This window comes from Lucilia cuprina, chromosome 2 (assembly GCF_022045245.1).
Source record: "Lucilia cuprina isolate Lc7/37 chromosome 2, ASM2204524v1, whole genome shotgun sequence".
NCBI classification, from domain to species: Eukaryota; Metazoa; Arthropoda; class Insecta; order Diptera; family Calliphoridae; genus Lucilia; species Lucilia cuprina.
Genome location: NC_060950.1, coordinates 26,489,289 through 26,501,767, shown reverse-complemented (window position 1 = coordinate 26,501,767; position 12,479 = coordinate 26,489,289). Strand labels below are relative to the sequence as shown.

The 12,479-nt window shown below is 31.4% G+C and overlaps 1 protein-coding gene across 1 annotated transcript in view; it reads left to right on the top strand.

Annotated features, from left to right (window-relative positions):
- Positions 1–12,479, top strand: part of LOC111679230 (neural cell adhesion molecule 1-B) — a 32,856-nt gene that overhangs the window by 17,729 nt on the left and 2,648 nt on the right. The gene's annotated exons all lie outside the window — the stretch shown is intronic.

The window sequence follows — 12,479 nt, the reverse complement described above, 5'->3', positions numbered from 1 at the left end:
CAGAACTAGAACAGAACTAGAACAGAACTAGAACAGAACTAGAACAGAACTAGAACAGAACTAGAACAGAACTAGAATAGAACTAGAACAGAACTAGAACAGAAGTAGTAAATAGGAATTGTAGAAGCGAATTTTAACTGAACTATTTTTCTAGTTTTTTATTTGTTTTGTAGGATAGTGTAAGTAATATTTGGATCATATTTTCCATATTTAAATCATATCTAAAGAAGGTACTTAGAAATTAATGCTAAAATAACAAATAAACTAACTAATCAAAATAAAAATTCCACAGATTAACTTGTATAGTTACTTCGTTTGACTAAATAAATAAGTTTTTCTATTAAATAAAATTGTAATTATACGTATATTTTGACTTTGTATCTTTTCAGTTAATATTAAGCTAAGCTTTAAACATTTAATCGATTCTGGTTCTTTTTCTCACGCGTTATGCATTTCGACTAAAATTTGTTAAACATAAAAAGGCAATAATTATATAAATAAATTAACAACAAACAAAAAAATTATTATAATTTTTCGTTAAAAGCTATGAAAACGGAAATTAAAAGTGTTTGAGAGATGAGTTGACTATGAAACCTAAAGTGATGATAATTAAGACATGATGAAACAGCAGTGTAACCGTATGACTGCCAAAATTAACGAGCGTGTGAAATATTTTCACTGAACTCCAATCACTGAGGCCGGCTAAATTGTGCGAAGCGGCATGCATTAAATATGTGGTATTAGATTTGAGGTTTGAAATCACAAAACGGCGACCATCTGAAAGAGTAAAAAAAGAGAGATTTTAAGAAATGATTAGATTAATAATATATTTAATTGGGGGTCATAAATTTGGGAGGATGTCTATAAAAGCAAACTGTGGAGGTTTATTTAATTCTCTTTTTTTAAGATTGCACGCAAAACCGCAATATCTTGGTTATTTCCCATTTGTGCGCTTATTCTATTCAACTAATTGTTTGCCCACAAATCTGTATTGTCACTAAACCTTTTCCTTTTCAATTTCCACGCACTAAACTCACTCTGCGATATACACACACATAGACAGACATTTCATTTCCTTTTTCTCCACACAAGTTTTTTTTATTCAATTTTCAATTTCGTTTGCATATTCATTGCCCATCTATCTATCTGACTATCTATCATCTACTTGATATTTACCTCTGTGAAATAGAAAATCTTTTCGCTTAGCATAACTCCAATTACCAGCACTGTATTTGAATTCCTGTTCGCTCATATACTCTACACGATAGCCCAACGTATGCATATTGTCCTCGATATTGGACGGTTTCACCGAACGTATGTCCAAATCAAAACCATCCGTAAATACACGCCGCACTTGAAAGTATGAAATTCCTGCTGGTTTTTGTCCCTTCTTCAGTTTAATAATACGCTCTAACATGCCCAATGGATTTGCCACTTTACACTTGTAATCACCCAGATGTGAGGAATTCAATACGTGTATTTGTAGAGTTGAACCGTAATCGGCATAAAATAAACGATAGTTTTTTCCCATTATTGGATGACTGTCGTGTAGCCAAGTAAACGATGGTGGTGGCTCACCCATCGCATCACAAGAAATATTGACACTGCCACCTATGTAGGCATACTGAATCGTAGACGTATCGTTATCAAACCAATGGGGTTTATCTGAAATGAAAGAAAGAACACAGAAAAATTACAATTAAAAAGAGTTTTTGTAAGAGAATATTATCTTTGCATAGCAGTGAATAAAGTTTAAAAGTTTGTTATTCTCTGCAAAAAAAACCTTAAGTTCTAATAGTTTTAATATAGTTTTTCTTTCTAGATTTAGTTGCGAGAGCAACAAATGCAATTTTTATTAGATTTTATTTTACTGTATGTATTGTTCTGTGTCTTAACAATTAAAAGTAATAGACTTCATTTCAACTATAGTTTCAACACTATTTCCGGTGTTACAGCCTTTGTGTGCGTTAGTTAGTTTTCTAAAGCTTACACTACTTAGCACAATAGTATGGGTAAAACATAAATTCATTCAAATTTCAACACACAAAGCAAATACAAATTAAAAAAAGTTTTTTTTTTACAGAAAATTTTTAATATTATTTTTTAGAGATGGTCTTTTTATAAAAAAAATTTTCGATAAATTTCAATAAATTCTCTTTTTACAAAATTTTCGATAAATTCTCTTTTTATAAATAATTTATAGTTTTCTTTTCTTTTATATCCGGAATAATATCGCTCGAAAAAAATTTTTGTAATATACTCTTTGTATAAATAATTCTTGATAAATTCTCTTTTTTAGTAGAATTTTCCATAAATTCTCATTTTATAGTGAATATTCGACAAATTCTATTTTTACAGTGAATTTTCCACAAATTCTCGTTTTATAGAGAATTTTTAATAAACTTCCTTTTTATAACAAATTTTCGATAAACTCTCTTTTTTATATCGGGTTTAATATAGCTCGAAAGATATTTTCGATATATGATCTTTTTATAAATAATTCTCGATAAATTCTCTTTTTGGTGAATTTTCGATAAATTCTTCTTTTATAGAGAATTTTCGACAAATTTCTTTTTTATAAGGAATTTTCGATAAACTCTCTTTTATATCCGGAATAATATCACTCGAAAGATATATCTCGAAAAATTCTCTTTTTTGAGAATTTTTAATAAATTCTCTTTTTTTAGGAGAATTTTTGATAAATTCTCTTTTTATAGTGAATTTTCCAAAAATTTTCTTTTTATTGAGAATTTTCAATAAATTCTCTTTTTATAAAAATTTTTCGATAAACTCTCTTTTCTTCTATATCCGGTTTAATATCGCTCGAAAGACATTTTCGATACATGCTCTTTTAAAGGAGAATTTTAGATAAATTCTCTTTTTAAGGAGAATTTTCGACAATTCTCTTTTTCTAATGAATATTCAACAAATTCTCGTTTTATAGAGAATTTTCGATAAATTGTCTTTTTATAGTGAATTTTCTACAAATTCTCTTTCTATAAAGTTTTTGATAAATTCTCTCTTTATGGAAAATTTTCGATAAATTCTCGTTTTATAGAGAGTTTTCAATGAATTCTTTTTTTTTATAGAGTTTTCGATAAATTCAGTTTTCTAGTTGTAGACATGGTGTTCAATCAAAGGTACAACAAGCTTTCACAATAAGGTAGATCTACCGAAAAGGCGTTACATGATCTAGTAGGCCATATAGAAAATCCCTTAACTGTGAAGGTGCATTCTATAATGACAATACGGAAGCCGTAATTTCCTCCAAAAGAGAAGTAGGAACTAATAATGTTATTAAATATTTTATTTTGAAACAAGCTTCTAAATACAGACATATTGAATCTAAATTGGGATCCTCAACAATCTCCAAAGTAGCTAATGGAGATACCCCGCAAGGTAGTACCTCCAATTTTATGGATCCTCAACATCAACGAAATTCTAAAGGTCCTTGCAAAACAACTGCATATGCAGACGACGTTACAATAGCAGTTTTGGTATAGGATCCCAAGATTTTGGAAGAGATATTAGAATCCACTACAAAGATGGTGACATAATTCTGGTCTTGGAGTTAATCGAGCCAAAGCAAAATTGGTCCTATTCATTTGCGGACAAACAATTAGTTGAATAAAATAATCGAATAAGTAAATGGATAATAACCAAGATATTGCGGTTTTGCGTGCAAACTGAACAAAAGAAATTTACAAAAAGAGAATTAAATAATCATCCACAGTTTGCTTTTATAGACATCCTCCCAAATTTATGACAAGATCCTACGATTTGTAACTCCCAAAATAAATAGATATTGTCTGTGCGAAATACTTCTACATAATCTTCAACAGCAAACTCAATTGAAACCTGAACACTTTTAATAGGACCTCCAAAGCAGCCATTTTGATCTATAGTTGTAAAAAGCCAATAAACTGGGGCTTTAACCCTAAAAACATATACAGGATATATCAAGCGGTCATCAGAGCAATTCTATTCTATGGTGCGACGGACTGGTGGCTAGGTATAGAGAAAAACAATCAACGGAGCAAATTCAATCAACGGAGCAATTCAAAGACTGGTGTATACTCGGAAGTATACAGTATTCTTAAATATTTTATTTAATTTCTATGAATGTGTTCCATAGTTCTATTGTCTTTTCCTCATGCTCTAACTCGTACCCCCCGGGGGCATGTTACCTTGGCGAGACCTCCGCCTTGGTGTTATTGCAATCCTGGGGTATGTACAAAAATTGCCACCTAAGTTTTTCATTGAAGAATAAAGGGGCGATTGTAGACCGTTTTTAAGTATACCCAGTGGATGAAAAAGACCACCGTGAGAAAAGCCCGTCAAGCCAGGTGCTCGTGTTAAAACTGTCGACAGTCATGCTCTACGATCATCCCTACGATCATCTTGAAGCTCACCCTAATTGATTGTAGGATTTCGAAAAATATGTCAATAGTTCGTGGCATATTATCAATCCAACATGCGATCGCAAACTTCGGATGTTTGTGTATAGCGTTTGTGTCAAGTGTACACAAATGGCGTGGTTTTGTCCGAAGAATCTACTAGATATTAAGACCAAAGTTTCATAGTAAGGCTAAGGTTCAATTTCGTGCCTATTGTTCTGCATAACTCCAATCATCGACGTGGCCTTTGATGCTATCCTCTATGTAAGGTCTTATTGTAATTTTCTATCAAGTATTACACCAGTAGACAACCATAATGCAGATAAATGCGAAAATGGTTCCAAAGTGTTCTTACTTCATTGCGAGTGTCACAGCACTTGCCAGCATTTTTAGCAAAATTTTGAAATGGTGTAAATATTTTTACAATTACAATAATTTTTATAAAATTTACATTTACTGTATTGTAATTTCACTTCACTTTTTTTTCTTGCAATCCATTGTTGCGTTATATCAGTTGCAATCGGTTGTATGCAACAACTATAAAAATAACGTAATAGTATACAAATCTGTAGTAGTGATGCCTTTCTGTCTGTCTCTCTGTCATTCAACCAGTATGTTTGTCTGGCTGTAGTTCTTTCCATATGTCTGGTTGCCTTTTCGTCCATCCATCCGTTTTGTATGTCTGTCTTGTATTGTCATATTGTAAATGGAACATTTACCAAAAAAAAATAATAATAATAAAAATCTGCATACACAAACACACTCCCCCATCTATATAGTCACTTTTGTTTTCCGTTTTATTTCTTTATAAACGTGGGTTGTCTCTGTCTATAAAGGATATTTAGTTTTTTTATATTTCTTTAATTTTTTCCCTTTTGTTGAAAGTTTATTTTATTTTACTGTGTCACTGGGTTTATAAAGTTATTTTCATGTTGTTTTTATTGTGTGCGATATTGGTGCTACGGGCAGGCGACTGCCATACATACATACATCGTCAAGTATTTAATGCATCGTTTCAGTCGTCATGATCATCTTAGTTATTTGCGTATATGTTTTAATAACCTACGAATGTATGGATATTTTTGATGTCCTAGATATTTAATATGTTATGAGAGAAAATTACAAAGTTGTATCCATCGATCTAGTTCAGTTTTAGTTCAGTTCAACTTTAGTTCTAGTTAAGTTCTAGTTCAGATGCAGTTTTCCTGGTCTCTTACATTTACGTAAACTTAAATAGTTTATTCTCTGCTGATGAATAGTTTAGGATATTATATAGTCGGAGCTTGACGATCCATACTAAGTAGTTTTATCTTCTTTGTTTAATTTTGTTGCTTTTGGTTTTTTAGTTTCTTTTTTTCATGTTATTTTATTGTATCTATTTAGTAATTCTTTGTTTCTCTATCTATCTCCATTGTTGTGTTTAATTTACAAAGTGCATTTTAATGAAGTTCTTTCCTTGTGGGTATTTTAAAACAATTTGGTTTAAGTTTTCTTACAGATTTTAATTTTTATTTTTTTTATAAAATGACAGTAATTTTATATTCATCTAGTTTTTGGCATACATAATTTATGTGTCTTCTACAAGTTTCACAAGTGTTTCTACCAAAAGAAAAAAATAAAAACTTGAGGTTTTGTTTTCTTTATTACGAGTTGGGTATAAAGTAATTTACTTTGTTGGACATTTAGAAGGGTCGCAAGTAAGTTGTTATATTTGTACAGTATTTGCAGTGTGTTGGTAGTATATGGACATTAAATATGCCGCTAGATAATCTAAATTTGTTGAAGAGTTAACCCCTTATTCATAAATAACATTGTTTTTTATAAACGGTTAATAAAACAAAATTTCCATAAGAAATTTGATTGATAAGTAGTTCATAAAATTGCTTATGAATATCTATGAAAAAGTGGGTTAAATTTTAAATTTAAGATAAACCACAAGGTTTATGAACTAACGAATAAAGTAACTAACTAACTAACTAACCAACTTACTAACTAACTAACTAACTAACCAACTAACTAACTAACTAACTAACTAAATAACTATCTATCTAACTAACTAACTAACTTACTAACTAACTAACTAACTAACTAACTAACTAACTAACTAACTAACTAACTAACTAACTAACTAACTAACTAACTAACTAACTAACTAACTAACTAACTAACTAACTAACTAACTAACTAACTAACTAACTTACTAACTAACTAACTAACTAACTAACTAACTCACTAACCGTTGGGTAGTGACAGGTATGGTAAGCAGGCTAAATCTAACCCGAAAATCAATGAAAAGGCAATCACTATAGATAATGCTATTGTAACGAATACTAATATTCCTAGAGTATTCTCATCATCTATGGCTCAGCTCTGTGCTTTCCCAGACCTTATATGTCGCCCAGACAGAAGTGTCTTCTGTTGCTTCGGCAACAGCATCTTAAGGACGTAATTGATAGTCCGAAACAAGAATCCATTTAAATTGACAAAACTTATTTCAGTGGCTACAAACCCCTACTGTGATAAGTTGAACATATTTTAGAGCAAATCCCAACACACTCAACTAATGAAAGAAAATCACTAATAAATTAAAGATTCAGGTTTAAGCAACTTCGTCGCCATCTCTCTCCGTTTCAACAAAGTTCAGTAGTTCAGCACATCATCTCCTGTATCACTCCAACCATCATCTAACCACCCGACTAACTACGGATATAACTCAGAATCCCTCGAATCTATCAGTAGATACAAAATCGAACATCAGCGCACAAGCGCAATTTTGGCATTATTAGCTCAAATCCAATTTTTTTTTTTATAAATCCACAGTTTGCTTTGTGGTAACAAAAAGTTATGACGAAAATTTCTATATCACCGCGTATGAATCTTTTAACCAAACACCACTCTCTGCGAGCTTAGGTTTAAACCAAAGCCACAACGTGTATCCCGAAGTAACAGATTATTTGCTACTCTTGTTACACCCCATGTCAAATCATCCAAGGACTAGCCAGGGAGTGAAATGTCATCACCAGTTTATAGTCGCAGCACTATAGAGGTACTCATAGTACTTCTTTACCCTGTTATTGCAATACACCTAGGAAACATGCCCCGGGGGAGAGATCGTCCATTATTTATGAACGTATTTTGTTGATTTTATAAAGGGAACTTCTATAAAGCATGTTGAAGATTTATATTCCGAAGTTATCTGGGGTCTTCAAAAAACTGATTTCAACGGAGAGACAGACGGAAATGGCTTGATAGAATCCGCTATCTAGGATTCACCATATATACTTTAAAGGGTCGAAAATTTTATTGTGGAAATTATAAACGGAATGACAAACTTATATATACCCTTCCTACGAAGCTGAAGGGTATAAAAAAATAACTAAAATAAAAAACGGTCATCCTTTTCAATTCCCAAAGTAACGCAAAGAAAACTCAAAGTAACAAAACAATTGCTGCTGAAAGATGGCAAAAACAAAAATTACACCTGTCAAACCAAGTTGTTACTATACGTATATAAAACGGAAATGCAATTAAAAGAACCAGTGGTTGGTTTAATGAAGATATACAAGTTACTAGGCCAGATATTGTAAATGACATACATTAATTAAACAATTAAACACATATTAAGGCATAAAAATTTTAAAATAATTTCTATTAAAATGCTTAAACTAACCTTCTCTACCATTTTTTCCATTAAATAGTAATAAAAAGCAAAACTATTACAACAAATTTAAATTCAATTTTTCTTAAATGTAAACGAAAATTGTATTTGATGTAATTTAAATATCAAATTCTAAAATCGAATTTCAATATGCAGACAATTTTGCATTTAAAATAAATTCCTTTTACAACTACAATTCGAGTGGCTCTACAAATTGTTGCAGCATCACAAATAAATAAAATCATTGCAAATAAAATCTCAAAAGTTTTAAGTGATTGATAAAGCTTGTACAACATAAATGAATGAAATGTTTGACTGTCTGTCTGAGTGATTGAATGAATTAGTGAATGAATGAATGAACGAATGTACATCGATATTTGTAAAATGTTACAAACTAACTAATACATCTTGAAATAAAGATTGAGATAGAAAGATATTAAATAATAATACTTGTATTTAAATTAGATAAAATGTTTGTTTGTATGTAGTATGTCAATGTTGCTATGTGCAGTAGATCGCCTTTAAAGGATTAAACTTTTGAGTCTATATAGAGATATTAAATGCTCAAATGCTTGTAGTATAATTCTAATAGAATTATTTTTTATTTAAAGTAAACTATTCAGATTTAATATTTATTTTTTGATCAATTTTGTCAAAACTAAACAAAACTAGAAACGAAATAATCAATAATAATTTTATTAAGGAAATACTGAACATTTACAACAGAGTCGAACATTAGTCGGCATTGCTTGCAAGGATAACACGAACATATAACAATTATATGACAATTACAAACTCAGCAAAAGATTAATATAAAGCTTTTTTAAACCAATACTAAAAGCAATTAGTTTAGATTTTTTATACCCTACACCACTTTAGTGGGGAGGGTATATTGGGTTTGTGCTGATGTTTGTAACGCACAATAATATTGGTCCTATACCCACCTTAAAGTATACCAATCGGCTTAGAATCATTTTCTGAGTTGATTTAGCTATGTCCGTCCGTCTGTCCGTCCGTCCATGTAAACCTTGTAATCAAGCTACAGGCAGCAATTTTAAAATTGAATGAAATTTGGTACATGATCTTTTATTGTCCCAGGGACGAGCCCAATTGAAAATGGTTAAGATCGATCCATTATTTCACCTAGCCCCCATACAACTGTACCCCTCAAAAAAGGGCTTCTAAACATTGTAATCAAACTACTGGTCGCAATTTTGGAGATAATTCAATGAAATTTTACACGTGATCTTTTATGATACTATAGACAAAGCCTATTGAAATTGGTTAACATCGGTCCATTATTTCACCTAGGCCACATAGAATTGAAATAGGGCTTTTAGTTCATATAACTTCTTACTTGTTTAAGTATCTAGAGTCTCCACTTAACATTAATCAAAATAGTATATTGAACGACACCATTTATCATAAAAGAAAGGCTAAAAGGTTTCCCGTAGATCAACTTATATGAAAGCTTCTACTGGTAATTGTTAATTTGGTACTTAAATGCTTGACAAGATGAAAGTTAACCATACTTTCCATAACATTGCAAATTATTAATTTTTAGGGTTATAGCCCTCTCTTTAAAGATCTGATTTCACATTAGAAATCTTTTGAATGCAAGTCCGAAATTGTTCAGAAAATCCTCTCGAGGCATGTAACCTTGATAAAGCTTGATGGTTTGATATTAATCCGAAGAAAATGAGCTGCTATCAGTAACTCTTGTCTGACGGATTTTAATTGGTTTCCAACCAGAGACCCATTAAATCTGTAGCTTACAAGATAAATTTTCGGACTTTGTCTTCGATAAACTTTTCCCTAATCGTATGATTGTAATACGGGGGAAAAGAAGAGCTTATTTATTATATACTGATGGTGTCACTGTATTCATGGCTGTAACAACAGCCTTATAACCTAATACCGTGGAAACCAGTAGCCGACAAGATAAAGTTTCGGACAATGTCTTTTCTCGGTAATTAAAACGGACCCTTCAAGCTGCACGTGATGACTTTGGTTTAAACCCATAATCGGAAGAAGACTGTTAGTTAAAAGACAGTGAAATCCCTATTTCTAGCTAAGTTCGGTGCTGTTGCCGAAAAGACAACAGATACCTTACAGAGAAGTGAACTTGGGAATTAGTTGGCGTTCATTGTATACGATATGAAATTTATGAATGAATGTGTCGGAGAGTTATCTTACTGAATGAGTCGGATATTGCATGTATTCCTTATCAAGGTATGAGAGAACACCAAGTGTGTTCTCTGTAAAAGTAAGAACTTGTCCGTCATTCTTATTTCGGTCTATCTATTTCGTCTCTATCTACAAAAGGCGTGGTGCGGTTGTGAGTGGTTTGACTGCTTGATTTCGAATGTATATAATTAGTTTCCAGCTTGTCCAGTCTTTGATGGATTTCCTACTAGCGTTAGTTGCTTGCGAATAGTCCATCAAAAAAGGTAAGCTTTATTGGATCCTTGAATGTTTGGTTATCCCTCATAAGAGACGGAAATTAGCAAGAACCCTTTACAATTTTAAAGATTGAAGAATGGACGATTGAAGATGGACGCATTCCTTCTAAATCATAGTGAGGAAGGTTGAGTGTGTAATGTCGGTATCACTCTACATATAATATTGGATTATCTTGATAACTGCTCTATTTTTGAAGAAATAAGTGTCAATAAAGCTATAGGCATATAAACCGCTACAAACGATGAATTTTTCTAGTTGTATTGGAGTTCCTAGAGCCAATTGAGGAAACCCAATAAGCTAAATATAGGCCCCATCAATAAACGATACATAAGATCCTACGAAAAAGGCATAACTATGACTATTAAGTCTATTAAGTACTATGTTTTAAAGCCAATATTTTCTGTGCAAGTAGTTTCTTAACTCCAGTAACTTTATACTTGGTTCATCAAATACCTGCTTAGGTCTATTAAATAACACTGTGTAAGCAAATCCCTTTAACATGTTTGTACTTTTAATCATAGTTTATTAAATATCTAACCACACAAGTTATTAAATAATTTCGATAAATTTTCAATTACACAACTTTGTTCTATTTATTATCATTTGCTGTTAGTCGTTCTGTCGTATGCCCGTAACACAAATAAAATCCCTTCTGTTGAATGCTAAATAGACTAGAAGTAACGTTAACTAACAAGAAACACAATTGCTAGTTTTGTTTTATGTATCGAGGGATAGCACTTGGTAGTACAGTATTTGTTTCATAAAACTGCAAAGCTAGATAAGAGGATTTTCTGATATGAATATCTCTTTAAGAACTAGAATGTTTTAAGTTTTCTTTGTAGAAAAAAAAAACTAATGATCCTTGTTGTTTTTTTTTTGAACGTAGTCTTTGGAACGTTGGAAGTAGGTCACTAGATAAAAGGTTGAATTAGATAAAAAGCAACGGTACCAGCGCCCAGACCGTAAGATGCTTATACATTTGATTGTTTTTTTAATATGTAGTTATAAGTATTATTTCCAAATGATATACATACTATGAATGTATATAATTTGTTATACAACTTTCTAATATCTAAAACATAGACAGTTTATAAATTTATATTGGTTACATGTTGCACTGGATTACAAAATAACGACAACAATAACAACAAGTTTTCCACACATTCAACAAAACAAAAGGAGAGGCCACTCAAACATCAAACACTATTTTGCTGTTAAACACAGTGCAAGTTAATGTGTGTTTGAAGGAAATCCTTGTATAAGTTAAAGCTGTAAAACAAACACACACATACACATGTTGTCCATAAGTTTGTAAACATTTCCAATACACATATGTACATCAACAAATAGAAGTAGCTCTAAGATGTTAGGATAGTTCCTGCCAGACGCTAACTAACTAACTACACTAACTAACTAACTAACTAACTAACTAACTAACTAACTAACTAACTAACTAACTAACTAACTAACTAACTAACTAACGAACTAACGAACTAACGAACTAACGAACTAACTGACTAACTAACTGACTAACTAACTAACTAACTAACTAACAAACTAACGAACTAACGAATTAACGAACTAACTAACTAACTAACTAACTAACTAACTAACTAACTAACTAACTAACTAACTAACTAACTAACTAACTGACTGACTGACTGACTGACTGACTGACTGACTAACTAACTAACTAACTGACTGGCTGACTGGCTGACTGACTAACTAACTAACTAACTAACTAACTAACTAACTAACTAACTAACTAACTAACTAACTAACTAACTGACTAACTGACTAACTGACTAACTAACTAACTAACTAACTAACTAACTAACTAACTAACTGACTAACTATCTATTTATTTATCTATTTATTTATCTATCTATCTATCTATCTATCTATCTATCTATCTATCTATCTATCTATCTATCTATCTATCTATCTATCTATCTATCTAT